The sequence below is a fragment of the Protopterus annectens genome, chromosome 10.part0, assembly GCF_019279795.1.
Source record: "Protopterus annectens isolate FY-2018-M chromosome 10.part0, PAN1.0, whole genome shotgun sequence".
NCBI classification, from domain to species: domain Eukaryota; kingdom Metazoa; phylum Chordata; order Ceratodontiformes; family Protopteridae; genus Protopterus; species Protopterus annectens.
This window is the reverse complement of record NC_056744.1, coordinates 732,594,394-732,613,853: the sequence shown is the minus strand read 5'-3', so window position 1 is coordinate 732,613,853 and position 19,460 is coordinate 732,594,394. Positions and strand designations below refer to the sequence as shown.

Sequence of the window (19,460 nt, the reverse complement as noted above, 5' to 3'; positions counted from 1 at the left end):
CAACAATGTAATACATTTTAAAACATGTATAAATCATTCCTATCTTACAAATGTTTTTAGTTTGAACTCACTAGAGATAGGCACAATATCATTTAGTCCAGGATACACTGAAGCATTTAAATATAAAGTCTACCATAACCCTCTATGTTCAAGAAGAATACTCAATGGTCCCCCCTAGGATTCACCAGGACTTGTTCTGAAACAAAAAATTTAAATGTATGATTTGGGAATTCTTTAATGTGTTTCACTAAGACACTTGTTTCCTTTAATACTTGTATATCATATGAATGTTCGTACACCCTCTGAGCTTACACTCGATTTTTCCCACATAGTACGCAGCACAAAACCTGCACTTTGCTGCATAAATCACACCTTGTGTTTGGCAAGAATAGCAGCCAGAAGCAAAAATATGTTTAGAACCTAAATCCAAATGATCACACTCCAGTATAAACTTACACTGTGCACACATTCCACATTTTCTCATCTTTCACACAGGCTGAATATTTGATGAGGACAGGCTATTACACCAACCCTTAAGATTATTATCACTCCTAAATACAAATTTTGGAAACTTATCTAGTTTTTCTAATAGTGCTTTATCTGTCCTTATAAATGCCCAATTTTTTTTTTATAATATCCATTACGCATTTACTATCACCTATATGTAGAAATAAATGCATTATTGGCCTGTTGGACTCAGTTAGATTAACCTCTGATGTCAACATTTTATATGGTTCCATCAACTGTAACATACCATCACTTTCCTTATATAAATCAAGGAAGGAAAACATATCTATATAGTAAGTTTCTGTAACATTTATATTATTATGGTTTATGGATAATAAGGGTTTATACCGACCAGAAAGTCTCTTCCTAAATATCTCACATTTTAAATCATTAACCATAGACACAGGATAATCTCTTTAGAAACACATTTCCTATAAAATGGCATTCATCAAGAAAATCAAGCATATCTGTAACCATTCTGGCTGCATGTACCTTCTGTCCCTTTATAACAGCCCTTTTCACATGGTGCGGATGGTTACTCGAACAATGCAAATACTTATTTGAATAAGTTTTCTTCCTACAAATGCGAGCTTTTAGACCATCTGTTTTAAGTAACTTAACATCCGAATATGCTATAGAATTTGTACCTATCTGGTATGTGAATTTTAAAAAATTAGTGGTGAAATTTAAAAATTGTACAAAGGCTGGTATTTCATCAACAGGACCTCCCCATACAATAAATAAATAATCCAGGAAATGGACATACATTCTACATGCTTTAAAAAAAATCACAATTAAATAGATGCCGTAATTCCCATACTTACATAACATTAGCATATAATGGACTACAAGGTGAGCCCATAGCAACACCTGCTACTTGTTTAAAATAATGGCCATCATAATACAAATTATTACATAAAACCATTTCCATTAGATGAGACATAGTATTGATCTTGTCCTGTTCCACATCAACATAATCGGTAAAATAATCCGTAAAATAATCGGTAAACCACTCTAATCCAATTGCATGGGGGATACAAGTAAATAAGTCTTTCATCAATTGTTAAAAAATTTTCATCAGTAAAATGGCCCAAATCATTACATTTTACCAAAAAGTCCCAAGAATCATGGCAAAGATGCTTCACAGGAACCAATTAATTTTTGAATTGCTGGTCAATATATTTTGCAATATAATATGTCTTTGAACAAGTTCCATCAATGATGGAGGGTTATATAAAGATCCTTATGCAATTTTGGCACACCAAAAATAGTGGCCAGCTTTGGCACAGTATTACTCACATATTTATGTTCATCTGCTGTCAACTGGCCTTGACTTAATATATCATACAAAAAACAATCAATCCTACTGTAAGAAATATTAATTTCATTAAGTGATGCCTCCACATAAGAATCATCATATAACAGTTGTAACATTTGCTGGTTATAGTCCACCTGATTCATAATAATTAAACCCCCTCCTTTATCAGGCTGTATAAAACGCACGTAGTCTGATTTCGTAATATCATCCACCAGTTGGTGTTGAAATAGTGTTAAATTAAGTTCAAATATACAACCAGTTCTACTCAACAAAAATCTTATATCAAGTTCACATGCCTCCTCAAAAGTTTTTAACATCGGATATAAATCAGGATTAAATGTACTGGGGATAGGCAGATTAGTTTGTGCTGAATAACTATTGTTATTGAAAATCTGCTCTTCTTGTAGGTACAAATGTCAATTTACTAAACAAGTCTGTGTGCAGTTGGGTTATAACTACTACAGTTATAAACACTAAAATCCCCAGTACAATTCTTAATAATTTTCAAGGGGTTATTGACACAAAGTTCATCTACCAATTCGGCTGGTTCCTGTCCAAAGAATGAGATGGTCTCCTTTGCTGGCGGTTGGTAAAATAATAGTTCACTGGCCTGTAATTGGAGTTTCTCCTCTTGCTCCATATTCTTTCTGAGTGTCTCCCTACAGTCTGGTCCAAAGGGGACTGTTGATTACAAGTAACCTGGTCATTATCTTGATTGTGATCAATATTTTCAGTTTCAGAAAATAAAACTGTCCTCTGCTGGCCTTTTGGTGGACTAGGATATGCCTTTCCATTTACATATCAAGACGGTCCCTCTCCAGTTTACGTTTTTTTCTTTGGCTAATGGCTTCGCTCATTTTATCCATGTCAGAAAAAATCTTTTCATACTGGTTTCTAAACTGCACAAAACAGTTATCCTGTGTGATGGATTCATCCATTTTCTTAATATTTATATACAACTCATCCATTTCCTTTGAGTTATAACGAACAAACAATTCCATCAATTAGCAACCATGTCCATCAAACATTTGTAATAAATCCTGATGGAGCGATGAAGTTTCCACTAAACCAGTTGGATACTTCCAGTAACGGAGGCCCTTCGGGACCTGCCTATGCTTAATGCATTCTCTAAAGTAGACATTTTCATGATAAAGCTTCCGATACCTAGTTAACAATTCTTGGTACAAAGTCATGTTGCTTTCAATAACTGTTTGATGAGCCATGCCCCCTAATAGGTTCATAGGTAGGTACTAGGCTATCGGCCCTAGGGGCTATATAAACCTAGCCAAATGGTAGCCTGGCTTTCGACACCCAAGAAAATGATTTTCCTGTGCCCCTGTCAAGCAGAGCCATAGAAGTGATCCCTGGGGTGAATTTCCTATCTCCCATCCAATCATCAAGATTTTTCTTGAAGAGTGCTAATAAGGAGTTTTGTTTGATATAGATAAGTAGTTTGTTCCAGAGTATGGGAAGTCTCTGGGACAGGAATCTATCCCTCCAGCATGTTCTGTTTATTGTGGTGACAAGAGTTAAGTCCCTAGAGCATGTAGATTGGAGGGATTGGGATTTCTTTATGTGGAGCATGTCCAACAGCTCTGGGTTGGATATAGCTTTGTTCATAGGTTCATAGGTTTATACTAGGCTATCTGCCCTAAGGCATTTATAAGCCTAGCCCAAATTTTTGTGGCTTACGCCACCCCTTATATGAAAAAATACTGTGCCCATTAGTTTGTTGTGCCTCTGTCCAGCAGTGACACAGAGATGATTCCCGGGGTAAACCTACGATCTCCCATCCACAGGTCTAGATTTCTCTTGAACACAGTCAGCGAGGTGCTCTGCCTCACATGGACCGGGATTTTATTCCACAGCATAGGGAGTCTCTGAGTGATAAATCTATCCCTCCAGCACGTCTTATTTATATCCGTGCTATGGTTTAAGTCGCTTGCTCTAGTGGTTTTGGTGGATTTGGATTTTTTGAGGTGGAGCATGTCCATTAATTCCGGGTTGGACATGGCCTTGTATGTCAGGCACATGTCACCTCTGAGCAGACGGTATGCGACTGAATAGAGCTGGAGTTTCTTCAATCTGGCAGCATATGACAGATTTTGGAGTCCCTTTATCCTTTTGGTGAGGAACTTTTGGGGTCTCTCCAATTGCTGCAGATGTCAGGTGCGATACATCCCGAATGGGGCATTGTACTCAATCATTGGTCTGATAAGTGAAGAGTACAGGGGAACAATAACCTCACTAGATCTGGATGTGAATCCCTTCATGATCAGGTGGGCAATGTAAAAGGTCTTTCTAACCACTTTAGCAATGTGAGTGTCAAAAGAAAGACCACTGTCAACCTGGGTCCCCAGGTCCCTGATAACCTCTTCTGTGCTTAGTGGATTGCCACCTATATGGTAGCTTGGGGTTACCTTGTTTTTCCCGAAGGGTATGACTATACATTTTTGGCGTTTAACTTCAGGCCATGGCTCTGGCACCAGCTATCTGTTTCCGTGAGTCCCTTCTGAAGGATATCCGTGTCTGATGCACTTTCCACTATGGCGCCCAGTTTGCAGTCGTCTGCAAACTTTGTCAGCCAAAGTCCTCCTATGTTGGCCTGTACTTCTGAGAAGTAGATGCCAAACAATAGGGGCCAAGGACCAAGCCCTGTGGGACACCACTTGTGACCGGCTTGGAGTCTGACACAGCGCCAGCAACTCTAACCCTGTGGGTTCTGTCCTTAAGCCAGTTTGCAACCCATCTTGTGACATATGGGTTTACATTTAAGCTGGTAAGTTTTTCTACAATACCCGAGTGGGGTATTGTGTCGAAAGCCTTTGCAAGGTCAAGGTAGGCTGTATGGACTGCCTTTCCCTCATCAATGGCCTTGGTGACTGTTTGAAGAAGTCGACCAAGTTCAAAAGGCATGATCTTCCCTTGACAAAGCCAAACTGGGTCGGGTCCAATGTCTGCAAGTCCCCTATATCTTTGTTTATGAGCTCCATTATGATCCTCTCCATAGCTTTGCAGACTAGACTTGTTAAGCTTATGGGGCGGTAATTACCAGGGTCCGTAGAGCCGCCTTTGTGGAGTGCGACAACAGTTGCCGTACGCCACTCCTTGGGCACGTATCCTGTGGTAAGGCTGAGATTAAACAGCTGCCTTATGTGCGGGTTTAATTCCTCATTTAGCTCATGTAGCACACAGCCGGGGACACCATCCGGTCCCATTGATGCTGTGTTTTTAGCTTTAGAGATAGCAGCTTTCACCTGCGCATTTGAGATGTCTGGGAGGCTACACTCGGCTGGGATAGTTATCTCTCCTTTAGGGAGAGGGGTGAAGTTTGCACTGAACCTGTCTGCCAGTATGTTGGCAATGTCTGTGGGTTCAGTGATTTTTGTATCATTTTGGACTAATTCTGAGCATATCTGGGAGTTTCCACCCAGGTTCCTAACATAGCTGAAAAAGGCCTTATGATTGTCCTTTGAATCCATGGCAATTTTTCTCTCAAAATTGGCCTTAGTTGATTTTATGAGTGCTCGTATTTTTTACTAATAATGATCAGGGGTGACTTCCCTTTTATGGATTTTGTTCTATCATGTAATAGCTTTCTCCTCTTATTGTAAAGTTTGTTAATGGCTGGGGTCCACCAGACTGGACGTTTGCCCTTTGTGGAAAGAGTCTTGGTTTTATTTGGGATTGCCTGATCCATGCAGTCCTGGAGGTGTTCATAGAAGGCATTTGTAAGGGCTTCCGCAGCTTGGGTTGTGGTTTCCACTGGCTCAGGGGCCTTGAAGGATACCACACCAGTCTTGAGTAGTGTGAAGTTTGCTTTAGAGAAGTTCTTCACTATGGTCTTTTGTTTGGGGTGGGGCGGGATGTGGATTTCCAGTGAGATTAGTTTATGATCAGATCTCACCAATGAGGGATATACTTCGGTGTGGAGCATTTTGTCCCCATGTTTGTGACAATAAGATCTAGTATATTTTCTCCTCTCGTGGGAACAGTGACTAGCTGTTCCATGGCATTTGAATTTATGAACTCCAGGAACCGTTGGGCTAGAAAGTTAGGGCTTGAGTAATGTTCCCAGTCTATATTCGGGTAGTTGAAGTCACCCAATATGATGGTGTTTGGAGATACATTTATACCCTCCAGTGTCTTCAGGAAGGCTGTGTGGGGTTCCTGAGTTTGAGAGGGTGGCCTGTAGCATGCTACAATTTGTAGAGCAGTTTTGCCTATGGTTAGTTGCACCTGGATGGTTTCCGAGTCTTCGTGCGTTGCCAACAACCTGGAGGTGTGGGTATCCTTTATGAATATGGATACACCCCTGCTTTTGTGGTGTGGTCCGGGTTTTGGGGCGGAACGCATGATATGAGGTAAAACCTAATAGTGCCGGGGTGCTCTCAGGAGCCTTGAACCAGGTTTCAGTTACAGCACAGACATCGATGTTCTCCATACTGAGAAGGGCCTCGAGTGCGTGCATTTTGAGATTTAGACTTCTGGCATTGAGCAGCATTACCCTCAGTTTCTTCCCATTTTTGTTTTCTAGGGTGGTAGGTTTAGAATTTGAGCCTTGCCTAAAAAGGCACTATGGGGGTGGCAAGAGCCTTAGCCAATATCCGGAATCCCAGGGTGACAGGTGCAAGCCGTCCCTGGAAGCAGCGTGGCTTGTCAAGCATGTCATCCCAGGCAGACAGACACTGGATCCCCTTTGAATGACACCAGACATTTAGCCAATTGTTAAAGCTGATCATCTTGTCTCTATATTGTGGCATCATTCTTGGTGAAGGAAGGATACTGCTCAGGGTTAGGGTCATACCTGCCTGGGCTACATAATCAGAGAGCTCCTCTATGTCTCTTTTCATGTAGTCCAGGGAGGTACATCTCAGGTCGTTCACACCAGCATGGACAATGACTGTGTCATATTTGTACTTGCCGTGGAGTGACCCAGTGCTTGTGTTATGTGGCGGATTCTAGCGCCCGATAGGCAGCTTACTGTGACCCTCTCCTTGTTCAGCCTGGTGAGTGGGACGTCAGTGTGTCTGACTATGGAGTCACCTATGACAAGTATGTTTGGTGTTGTATTTGGCCTTAAGGGCTGTGACTGCTTTGCACACTGCTTTTGTGGTTTATGTGTTGCTTGTGGGGTGTCTTGAGGTAGCAGTTGTTTGGGTGTCTGCTTTGGAGGCCTCTGCTGTTTAGGTAAATTTTTACTCAGAGCCTCCGAGTATGTCTTTGTGTGTTTATGTGTTTGATTCAGTGGAGTGGTAGCATTATGTGAGGCTGGTTTTGTGGTGTGTGTAGTTGCCTTCTCCTCCTGTCTGGTCTTGCCAGTCCTGAGTTGAGAGAGCTCAGCCTCCAGTTTGGCTAAATAGCTGCATCTCTCGCAAGTATTTGTGTTATGTGGGAGGAGGAGAGGGTTGTCTGTGTACATGAGGCAGTTATAACATTGCCTCAAGATTCCCAGATTCACCAGCTGGACCGGAGAGAAGATTGACAACTGACCTTTGGACATGCTAGAATAATATTGGGAATTCCTTAATTGAAAACAAGAGCCAGTGGGGAGTGAGGGTGTAGTGCTTTTAATTTTTAGTGCTGACTTATATAATTGCTTTAGTGAGCAAGTGCCAGGTAACTTGAGTGCAATGTGTTACAAGTAACTAAATGCAAAAACGACAAGCACTAACTTTCTTTCAAGTGAAACAAGGAAATAAGTACAGTAAGCAATGCAGATATCACTAGTGATCCACAGAAGCTGAGAAGTTGCGTATTAGGTGGAATTAGCTTCCAGGGAAATAACAAGCAAACAAACAACAAGCATATAAACAAAGCTAGATTCAGCAGGCCTGGATCTAGTCTATGCTAGAGCAAACAAGGTGAACCAATTTCAGTAAGATACAGTTCAAATATTCAGGCACTATAAACCTTTAACCAGAAATTCCCAGCTCAGAAGGGCAGAGTCCAGCCTCTTCTCCCACAAGAGTGCAGACCACGAACCTTCTTAATGTAAAATAACTGGCCTGAAGCCCAAGTGCCTAAACCAGAACTAATACACTTGGACACTGGGCTCTCAATCAGCAGTTCCCAACTTAGAAGGATGAAAGCTACCTGTCCTGCCACCACAGTGCTTGCCACAAACCTTCCTAATGTAAAACAACTGGTCTGAAGCCCAAGTGCTTAATCCAAAAGACTTGAATGATAGCTACACTTTAGGCAGAGATCGCCTCTGAGTAGGTGATATGCGACAGAGTAAAGCTAGAGTTTTTTGAGAGTGTCTGCGTAGGGCATCTGCTTGAGGCCAGTAATCCTCTTTGTGAGATATTTCTGCGGCCTTTCCAGTTGTTGTAGATGTCTTGTGAGGTACATACCAAAAGGGGTGTTGTACTCTATAATGGGTCTAATGAGTGACAATTAGAGGGGAACAATTACCTCTTTTTTTCCTGGAAGAAAAACCTTTTGTGATGAGGTGTGCCATGTAGAAGGATTTCCTGACTACTGTGGCGATGTGATTATCAAAGGAGAGACTACTGTCCACCTGTGTCCCAAGGTCTCATCACACTTTTGGTGTTAAGTAGACTACCGCCTATGTGGTAGTTCATAGGTACAGAGTTTTTACCAAAAGGGATGATGATGCACATTTTGGCATTGAGCTTGAGGCCATGGCTTTGACACCAGGCATCTGTCTCAGTGAGGCCCTTTTGTAGGATGTCCACATCATTAGGAGTTTTGATTATGGCTCCTAGTTTGCAGTCATCTGTGAACCTCGTTAGCCAAAGACCTTCTGTGTTAGCCTGTACTTTAGAGAAGTAGATACCAAACAGGAGAGGACCCAGGACTGAACCCTGTGGTACTCCACTTGTCACTGGTCTGAGGTTGGATTTGGAGTCTGCTACTTTCACAGTGTGGGTTCTGTCAGTGAGCCAGTTGGCAACCCGGCTTGTGACATAGGGATTTATACCTAGTTTAGTGAGTTTATCTACAATTCCAGAGTAGGGGGTGGTGTTGAAAGGCTTGGCGAGATCTAGATAGGCTGTGTGAACCACCTTACCCTCATCTACGGCTTTGGTGACCGCTTCAAAGAAGTTTATCAGGTTTAGGAGACATGATCTACCTTTTACAAACCTGAACTGGGTGGGGTCCAGAGTTTGGAGATTACCAATGTCATTGTTTATAAGTTCCATGATGATACATTCCATAGCCTTGCAGACCAGGCTAATGGGGTGGTAGTTCCCAGGGTCCATGGTGGCTCCCCCTTTGTGGAGTGGGATAACAGTCACTGTGCCCCATTCAGTGTCACAAAGCCTGAGGTGAGGCTATGATTGAACAAGGTGGGGTGCCAGTTCATTCTGTAGTTCATGTAGAACGCTGCCTGGGATGTTGTCAGGTCCCATGGATGCTGTGTTCTTGGCTTTGGAGAGTGTGTTTTTTTACCTGTGCAGCCATGATTACAGGAACTTTGCATTCTTCCGTTATAGAGATGGGCCCTTTTTAGGGGATGAGAGTGGGGTAATCTGCCAGGATGCCATATCAGTTGGTTCTGTATATTTAGTGCCATTGTGCTGTAACTCAGAGCAGATCTGAGTGTTGCCATTGAGATTCCTGACATAGCTATAGAATGCTTTGTGGTTATTTTTAGAATCAGTGGCGATTTTGCTTTCGTAACTAGCTTTGGAAGATTTTATGAGGGATCTCAGCTTCTTACTGAGGCTGACCAGGGAGTTACTCCAATCAGTGGATTTTACTCTTTTTTTGCAAAAGTTTCTTTCTTCTGTTGTAGAGTTTGTTTATGGCAGGGGACCACCAGATTGGCTTCCTTTTTTTGGAGGATAGCATCTTGGTTCTGTTAGGGATTGCATGATCCATGCACTCGTGTAAGTGCTTATAAAGTGCAATTGTGTAGGATTCAGCAGTTGTACCTCTATTGTCCGTCAGCATGGATGTCGTGAAGTTTGCCACTTCTATCTAAAGAAGCGTGAAGTTGGCTTTGGAGAAACTTTTATGGTGGTTTCCCTAATGGGATGTGGATGTCTAAGGTTATTAGCTTGTGGTTGGATCTGACCGAGGAATTGACCTTTGGTGTGGAACACCGGTTGCCCATGTTGGTAATGACCAGGTCTAGGAAATTGCTGCCCCTGGTGGGGGTGTGGATAAGTTGATCCAAGGTGTTGGAATTTATGAATTCCAGAAAACGTTGAGCACAAGAGTTGGTACATGAGTAGTTTTCCCAGTTAATGGTGGGGAAGTTGAAATCACCCATTATTAGGTTGTACCCTAACATTTTCCAGTGAATCAAGAAATGAGGAGTGGGAATCCTGGGGCATGGTGGGGGATCTGTAGCAATCTACAATTTGGATTGCGGTCTTGCCCAGAGTTAGTTGCACATGAATAATCTCAGATGCATTATGCTAAGCAACTAGCCTGGAGGTGTGGATATCCTTACTGAATATGGACACGCCACCGCCTTTAGTGTTTCGGTCCAGGTTAGGTGGCCGAAAGGTGTGGTAATAATTATAGCCTGGTAATGCAGGTGTGTGCTCTGGAGCCTTGAACCAGGTCTCTGTCACTGCACAGATGCCGATGTTCTCTTTTTTTAAGGAGTGCCTCAAGTGACTGCATTTTGAGGTTTAGACTTCTAGCACTGAGTAGCATTACCCACAGATTTTGCTTGCTTGTACCTGTTACGGTGGTGAATTTGTCATTTGAACTTTGCCTAAAAAAGGCACTATAGGGGTAGCAAGAGCCTTGGCCAGTATCCAGAATCCCAAGGGTGACAGGTGCAGGCCATCTCTGGCAAAGCATCGTGGTTTGTCGATCATGTCATCTCAGGAAGACAGATACTGGATCCCCTCAGAATGACACCAGAAGCTTAGCCAATTGTTGAAGTCAATCATTTTGTCCTTGTACTGTGGTATCATTCTGGGCGATGGCAGGATGCTACTTAGGGCTAGGGTCATACCTGCCTGGGCTACAAGATCGGACAGCTCTTGTGGCAGATATTGTTGAATTAAGCCACCGATAGAGTTTTGAGATGTTTGTACCACTCGCAGACAAAGAAGAATTAATTCCATTATTTCTCATTACAGTCTGAGCTTGAAAGTGTTCCTGCCCAAGTAGAACACCTTCAAAAGATGCATCAGCAGGCTCCAGTTGTAAATTCATAACTCCTGCTACATTCTGCGAGCCACTACCTGCAATACCCTCTGGATATTGAGTCATCTGCTATATTAGCAGAGTTAAGTTGTGTACAGATGCTTGTAACTGCTCATTCTCAGTCTAGCAACTAATCCAGATAATTATGAAATCAAATGGAAGTCTGGATTAAGCACGGATTCCTCATCAGCCAACATGTAAAGAACTACACTGTATGAAGCTGCACCTTCTTCCCTAGTAGTAATGTTAACTTACTGTCCTCTTCCTTCTACACAGGCCATATGTACTGCTACCATCATACTCTACAAAGTCCCAATGGATTTCTAGAATGTACTACCACTTCACAATGAAGTTATGTATAATCACCATCTTCATAAATATGCACCTTCTTATGTTTCCTGAATAATTTTTCAGGATGTCTAACAGCTTCTAAAAATGAAGTTTAGCATCAACTACTAAAATGGTTCTTGGACTCAAAAGACATAGTACATCTGCTTTCACCTCCACTCAGTAATACACAAGTTATTTTAATTTCAGAGGCAAAGAAATTAGAGTCCTGAGAACCTCCTTGCTACAAGATCCTAAACAACTCTATAGGTAGTTTCTCAGTTCTGACTTTGCACTGCAAGGATGTGCCTCTCTCCGTTGATCAAATCCAAAATGCTCTGTAGATGCTAAAACCACTTTAGAAACATTCCCCCTACAAAACTAAGATGTGGTGGTTCTCCAGCTAATACTTAGTCATGCAAGTTGCCAAAGGTATGACTTCTGGGAACCTCATCAGGAATAAAAGACCAGCACTGGAAAACATCTGGCTCAATAATTAAGAAAACAATACTGTGAGCTGAAATAAAAGACAACTCTGTTTATGACATCACCACAGGGACTTTAGGCACAGAAGTGCACACTACACAGGTTCACAGGTGTGTACTAGGCTAATGGCTCTCGAGCCTTTACAAGCCTAGCCCATAGGATTACCCTGGCATCGTACCACCTGACCTTAGTTCCCAGTGCCTCTGTCGAGTAAAGCTACTGGAGTGATCCCTAGGGTCAATTTTCTATTTCCCATCCACTCATCAAGATTTCTCTTGAAGAGGGCCAGTGAGGTGCTCTGCTTGATATGTATGGGAAGTCTAGTCCATAGCATGGGTAGTCTCTGGGTTATGAATCTGTCCCACCAGCATGTTCTGTTGATTGTGGTAATGAGGTTGTGGTCTCTGGAGCATGTGGTGCGGGGTTTCTTTAGATGTAGCATTTCTAACAGAGCTGGGTCAGACATGGCTTTGTAAGTCAAGCAGAGATCGCCTCTAAGTAGGCAACATGAGACAGAGAATAGTTGGGAGTTTTTTTTGAGTCTGTCCACATAGGACAAATGTTTTAGGCCTAAGATCCTCTTTGTGAAGTACTTTTGTGGCCTCTCCAGTTGTTGCAGGTGTTTAGTGAGGTACATGCCAATTGAGGCATTGTACTCAATGACTGGCCTAATGAAGGAAGAGTAGAGGGAGACAATGACCTCTTTCTTCCTGGATGGAAAACCCTTAGTAATAAGATGTGCCACATAGAAGGACTTTCTGAACACAGTGGCAATGTGGTGGTCAAAGAAGAGGTTGCCGTCAACCTGTGTTCCCAGATCTCTTATAATGCCTACTGTATTTAGTGGACTACCATTGATGTGGTAATTCATGGGAACCGTGTTTTTCCCAAAGGGGATGACGACACATGTTTTGGCACTGAGCTTAAGGCCATGGTACTGACACCAGTTGTTGGTCTCAGTGAGGCCTTTCTGTAGGAAAAGACAACTCTGTTTATGACATCACCACAGGGACTTTAGCCACAGAAGTGCACACTACAGGAATACTAATGAGTTCCTGGAAGGGGCCACCAGTAGCTGGCTGTCCAAATAGGGAAGTGCAACGGTCTTTCGTAAAACACTTTGATAAAGTCTAGGATTCTGAAGAAGAGCCCAAAAGGTAACACTTTCTATATGTGATACTCACCCACAGATCAGTGGGGCACTGACACCTTTGAGGATACTGGCAAATCAGATGGGGGTCTGTCTACACCATACATGTGTTAACAAAAGAGGTGTGACACTTTGGACAACTGAATTTAGGACTGGGCATCTCAAATGTGCTTTACTGAAGTTGTTGTGGCCCATGACGGAAGAGATGCATGCCCACTCCCTTCTGAATGAGCACATGTACAATTGCTATTCCTGTTCTGAATATGGGACCTTCTCCAAGGTCCTCTTCAGAAGAAGTCTAGGCCAGTCCCAACAGTTTTGATGAAATGGACTGCAAACTTGTTTAACTTTTTTCACAGGAAGAAAACCAAGAGCTCTAACATGCAACATTTCAAACTATGATCTTGATGGCCACCCAAGCTAGGACAGAGTCCAAGAACCACCCCCACGGGCATTCTCAGACTGTGGTAATGACTACTCCATAGCCCGGATAGCCATGTTAGATGGGACATATTAGCTAACACAAGCTGCCGCAAAAGTTGTGTTAAGAAAGAAGTGTCTTTCCTGGATGGCAAGGAGGTTTTTTTCCCCCTCTTAGAATCAGCTTACCCTGGAAAAGAAGTGGGACCCCAGGGCTAAGTTCTTCCACAGTGGTAAAGGGCTGTTTTCCCTTCAAGGTGATCATCCACAACATCTCCGGAGCCCTACTGCAAATGAACATCCTGCTTTACTAGGCATCCAGAATGTTTGAGCTCCTGCCTGAAGGACAGTCTCTGCCAGGTCATCTTGGCTCAAGAGCATGTGCTTGACTTTGTAGTCCTAGCATCAGAGCAATCAAGACTGCAGTGGGATAAAAGGCAACCTGTTGTAAAGGCAACTGGCAGTCTTGACTGTATTCCTCTCCTTAAACCCACAGCCAGGCAAGGCAGCAAGCTTTGTGCCTGACCTACTAGGAAGAGATGCTTCACTTTCACACAGCAAAACACACTTACCTCACCTTACAGACCTTTGATTCCATTTTGTGGCAACAGCAAAACTCTGTAGTCTCTAGGATAAATGCTGGGGCAAAGAGATTACAGGTGTTGAATCGTGGCTGCTGGCTAAGGGATTTGCTTCACTCAGCTAGAGTTTGGCAATGACATCCATTCATTTGGGGCCACAGAAGCATAAGATGGTCAGTTCTAGGTTCCAGTAATGGCATCACCAGCTGTGGAAAAACTTTATGGATTGCCTGCTTAACTGAACAGGTCAGACTGTCCATAATTCCCTTAAAAGTGATTTGCAGACAAATAAAATCCATTCTGACTGGCATTTTTCAGGATAAAATTCCTGAATGTATGAGTGGTAGAAAAGAATTGACAGTCAAGGACTAGGCATGCTTATACAGTTGGTGTATGAAACTATGTCATGTGCCATAGGCTGACAGCATGTACTCAACAAGCGGGCTTCAAACAGAAATGCAAACTTAAGACTAAAGGCTATGATGACTCCGGTCACATGATCCATCACAATGAGGGCTCTCAATGTTATCTTTAGTTTGACAAGCTCTCAATATGAACTGCCCCTATCAAGTACCAGGATGTTGAAGGGATATTTTTACTGTGATCATAATGTGTTCAGCTAGGTTTTAGTTTTTGCAAAAGTAACTTTTTTTTAAATGGCCTTTGTCTTTGGTCTAAGGTGGACTTTATTTTATTCATTTATTTTATTTCCAGTTTGATTAATGGGGAAGTCCACTGGGCCTAGAGAGCCCATTTTCAGTGGAGGCCCGGGGAGAAAAGCTCCATGAAACAAATTACAATAAAGATAGCAGTCCAATAAAAATAAAAGTACAAATACATATCAAATACAAAGCGTGAGCAATATTGCCCATGGTGGAAAAATATTGTGCAGATACATTGTAACAAATTCACAGTTAAAGACAGAAGTCAAAAGCTATTTACAATATTTAGTGTGTGCGAGACTGTATGGGAATTAGCTATAGAAGGTTATAGCCAGCTATAAGGTGCTTGGGAACTTAGGATACCCTCCCAGGGGCTTTTGTTAAAGTGTTCTAGGTAGGGAGAATGCAGTTATATTTCCGTTTGGAGGAGAGGTAGGTGTAAAGCTGAGTTTTGAAGTTGTGTTTGACATTGTCCTTAGTGTGGAAGGGAGAGAGTTCCATTTCTTACCTAAGGAGAAGTAGAGGCGAAGTTGTCCAGCAGGATGTTTAAGTTCGTGGACAGAAAGTTTGGGTGTTCAGATCTGAGAGTTCTATTTGGGGTGTATGGGGGAAGGGTGTTAGACTAATATTTAATCGAACCAAATGCCCCACTCTATGTGCTGTAGTGAGCTGGAGGAAGTCCACGGAAATTTGTGAATTCTAACCAGTTGAGGGATTGGAGGGTAACAGTGATGAGTGGAAAGTTTGGCTTTGGTGGCAAATTTAGAAATTTTGTCATAACAGCTTTCAAGTCTGGAAGTTATGGAAGAAGATAGGTTAGTTAGTAGCGGGGCGCCATACAGAAGGGAGGGAAGGAGGTAAGAGGAGGCCAGAGTATGCCTGGTAGAAGTAGAGAAGTGGTTGCTCCTGTATAGCATACCTAGTTTTTGGTAGGTTTTCTTTATATTTTGCTGAAAATGGATGTCGAACTTGAGTCTAAAGTTATACCATGTAGCTTGGCAAAGGGAACAACTTCGATCAGAGAGTTGCTTTGGCTAAGGACTTGGAAGAAATTTTTTATCACAAGAGAAAGATTTTGAAGGTGTAAATATTAGTATTTTAGACTTGTTGGCATTGAGAGAAAGGTGATTTTGGCACATCCAGATCTCAGTAGTTGAGAAGGCAGTCTGAGTTTTAGATAGTTCAGGGAGGTTAGAGGCAGAGCAGACAAGTGTAGAGTCATCTGCATATTGGATGACTTTGGCATTAGGAATAGCACAGTGAAAGTTATTGATAAAGATATCAAACAGCATTGGACTGAGGATGGACCCCTGTGGTACTCCGGTTGGGGTGGGTAAGAAAGTTGAGGTGCCTGTATTCTATTTCACAGCCTAAAATCTATCTGACAGATAGCTTGAGAACCAGGAAATAGTGTTATGGGAGAGATTTAGGTTTGAGAGGTGACTTTAAAGGTGCTTATGGGAAAAAGTACAAAATACTTTAGAGAGATCTAAAAGCACTGTGTAAACTAAGTTCCCAGAATCTTGGGCTTAATTGACAGTTTCTAAGAATGAGAGTAGAGCTGTAATGGTGCTATGTCCTGGTCGGAAGCCATGTTGAGTAGAGGTAAGAAGTTGATTTTTAGTCAGAAAAGGCACAAGTTGGAGGTGGATGCATTTTTCTAGGATTTTGGAGTTTGGAGAGAGAAGAGCTATAGGGTGGAAGTTTGAAATATTAGTGTTTTTGCCTGCCTTGTGGAGAGGAAGAATAAAGGCGGAACGCCAGAGTTTAGGGACATAGGATTACTTTATGGATCTATTAATTAGGATACTAATTGGGAGAGCTATACCATTGGCAGCAGACTTGAGAAAGGAAGAGGGGATGTTGTAAGGTGCAATTGAGCAGGGTTTAAGTTTGGATATAAGTCTTTTTATGTAGTTAGTAGAGACAGGTTTAAGCTCAACCATAGGGGGGAAATTATTTTGGGACTAAGAGGAGGTGGAATGTAGGAGAGATGGGTCATTGTTGGGAAAAGTTTGTTAGGTCGGATATTCACTCTATAAAGAAAAAGTTGAACAGTGAGGCTAATTCGAGGTCATATTTACTTGGGTCTGGACAGGGATTATTTTTGGAGCCTGAGTTGAGGAGTGAGTTTATGGAGTTCCAAAAAAGCCTACGGTTTTGGGGGTGGTTGGACTGGAGCTTAGCGCAGTAGGATTTTTTTGTCTTTGAAGATTTGTTTTTTTGCAAAGTTACGGAGCTGTGTATATTGGAGAAGGGTTTTGGGAAGTTTATTCTTTTAATAAAGCTTCCAGGATTTGTCTCTTTGATGCATAATTTGTTTTGTTTCTTTGGTTAGCCAAGGAGCAGTTATAGTTTTTCTTCTTTCTTTCCTTGGTGGAGCTACGGAATTTAGAGCATCTTGGAAAGTAGAATTAAAGTGGTCTATGGCTTTATTGAGTGGAAGGGTTTTTAGAATGTTCCAATTCATATGTCTGAGATGGTCAGAAAAGGTTTTGGGGTCAAATTTACTAAGGTTGCGGGTCTGAATATATTGATGTTGGTGTGGATGGGAGGTGGTTGCACGGTAAATGAAAGCTGGGAAGTGGTCACTAATAGAGTCAGGGGTGGTGCCAGAATTGGTAATCTTATTTGGATAGCTGAAGAAGATCCAGTCAAGAGTGGATCCTGGGGGATTTGTTTTATTGAGTCTGGTGATGGAGTGGGTTACTTGAGTAAAGTTAGAGGTTAATGGACAGGGAGGGTATAGGACTGTTGATTTTATTCCAGTTGATATTTTAGTAAGTTTCAAGGTTAATTTCAGCTGAGGCTAATTGAAGTATGTCTTCAAGAGTTGATACGTCATTTTTGGGTGGGATATAAAGGTCGATGATACAGAGGCTTTTGTGATTATTCATTTTTAATAGACTGACTGTTAGTTCTGCATTGGCGAATTTAGGAATGGGGTGTGGTAGGGGAATTAAGGTAAGTAGATTGGTAGGGGAATTAAGGTAAGTAGATTGGTAGGGGAATTAAGGTAAGTAGATTGGAATAGATTAATGCAACGCTTTCTGCCTTTTTTGGGGGGGGGTCACATCTAAGAGTCTGAAATCTAGAGGGCAGGATTTCTGAGTCTGTGGGGTTTAAGCCAAGTTTCAGAGATGGCTACAATGCCAGGTTGGTTATGACTTAGCCATGCTTGAAACTGATGTGCTTTATTGTTGAGACTCTGGGCACTGAGTGTGAAACATTTAAGAGTATTGTAGGGGGGGTGAAAGGTTAGAGGAAGGGTGAGGGTAATTGTTATTTGTGGGAGGGTTAGTTCCAGGGTTGGGGTGAATGTCTCCAGCTAAGACAAGGTTATTGAAGGAAGTTATTTTAGTGTGTTTTGGTGGGTCAACTTCAGAAAGATGAAAACGCAAACTCTCGAACGCTCACAAGCGAATAATCAGAAACTCGAAATTGATATTTTGGGATCACAGTACATTGAAGATCGGAATATTTGCCCTTTCCTCACTGTAGTGTGATCTCGCACTAGGAATATATATTTAGTGGGGGGTGTGGGGGGCTGTCAATTTCGAGTTTTTGATTATTCGCTCATGTGAGCGTTTGAGAGTTTGCGTTTTCAGCTTTATGACATAGACCCTGTTTTGGTTTGGATTTAGGGTATTCTGGATGGTCTAGTATTTGTCTAAGAGTAAGTGTCTTAGCAGTAGTGGAAATAATTTTAGGATTAAAAAGGTGCAGAGGGCTGAGCTGAAACAGAGAGGAGTAGATGGAAAATAAATGATTATTTGTGTGAGGGAGGAGATGGTTTTGTGTGGGAGTATGGTAAGCAGTAGAGAGTGGAAGCTGATTGGAGGTATAGGAGCTGGCATGGTATAAAGTTGTTAGGAGTAGTAGGAGGGAGATGGGGGCTTGGAGTGTTAGGAACAGTAAGGAAAGCATGGTTAGAAAAAGGTAGTTTAATATGGGAGGATTTGTAGTTGGAGAGAAGAGCTGTGTAATGAGAGGGGACTAGACTGCCATCTCCCCAATTCTAAAACCAATGATTGTCAAGTACAGAAAGAAGGTCTGCTGACAGAATCTTCTCAGACAAATGGGAATCTACATATGAAGGTTATCTTCTCATTAGACAAATGTGCTCACATGGCTGTAGGTCTGCAAACTTCTTATAGAGCCTTCCTGCTGATATGGTAGGACGTCAATGAGATCATCTGTTTTTTAGCCCATCAGTGTTAAGCTGGCTTTTCTACAATTAGAAGAAAATAACACAAACCAGACCCCCCCCCACCAAAAATGTACGTTAACAATTACAAAAAATCTTTTCCTTGGACACAAGCTAAACTTGATGCCAGGCAGAGTACTGGTATACTCCATGCCAGTGGACCTGGGTGACAAATGCACTCAAACAGAAGAAACAGTAAAACAGCACACTTAAAACAACTCCAGTCATACCCAAACAAAAAGTCTAGCTTTATGAAGTGCCAAACACAAGGTTTACTCGGTTTTATTTGCCAGTGCAGTTAATGACAAATTTACCTGTTCTTTTCCACTAAAAACCTTTACCACAAAGGTGAGAAGCAAATGCTGATGCAAACAAGCACAACAATGTAGCTTAGGCATGATAGCAAACAAATTTCTCCTAAAGGACAAAAGACTGAATTTCTGTCAGTTCCTGACCAACATACTACTAACAGGGGACAAATGAGGCACTGTTCTAAATGCATTCCTTGTTCAACTGCTACTGGTTAAAATTCTACAGGAATCAAGTCATTGTAAAGAAAATACAACATCCCAAACAGACCGATGGGTGGAATTGTTGACCAGGCTAGAAATGGCCCACTGGATCAACAGCCTAATATGACCCTATGAAAACTCATGGTGAAAGT

General features: G+C 42.0%; 1 protein-coding gene across 2 annotated transcripts in view; it reads right to left on the bottom strand.

Moving 5' to 3' along the window:
• The window catches only part of PGM1 (phosphoglucomutase 1), a 426,650-nt gene that overhangs the window by 65,525 nt on the left and 341,665 nt on the right, over positions 1 to 19,460 (bottom strand). The window lies entirely within an intron of this gene.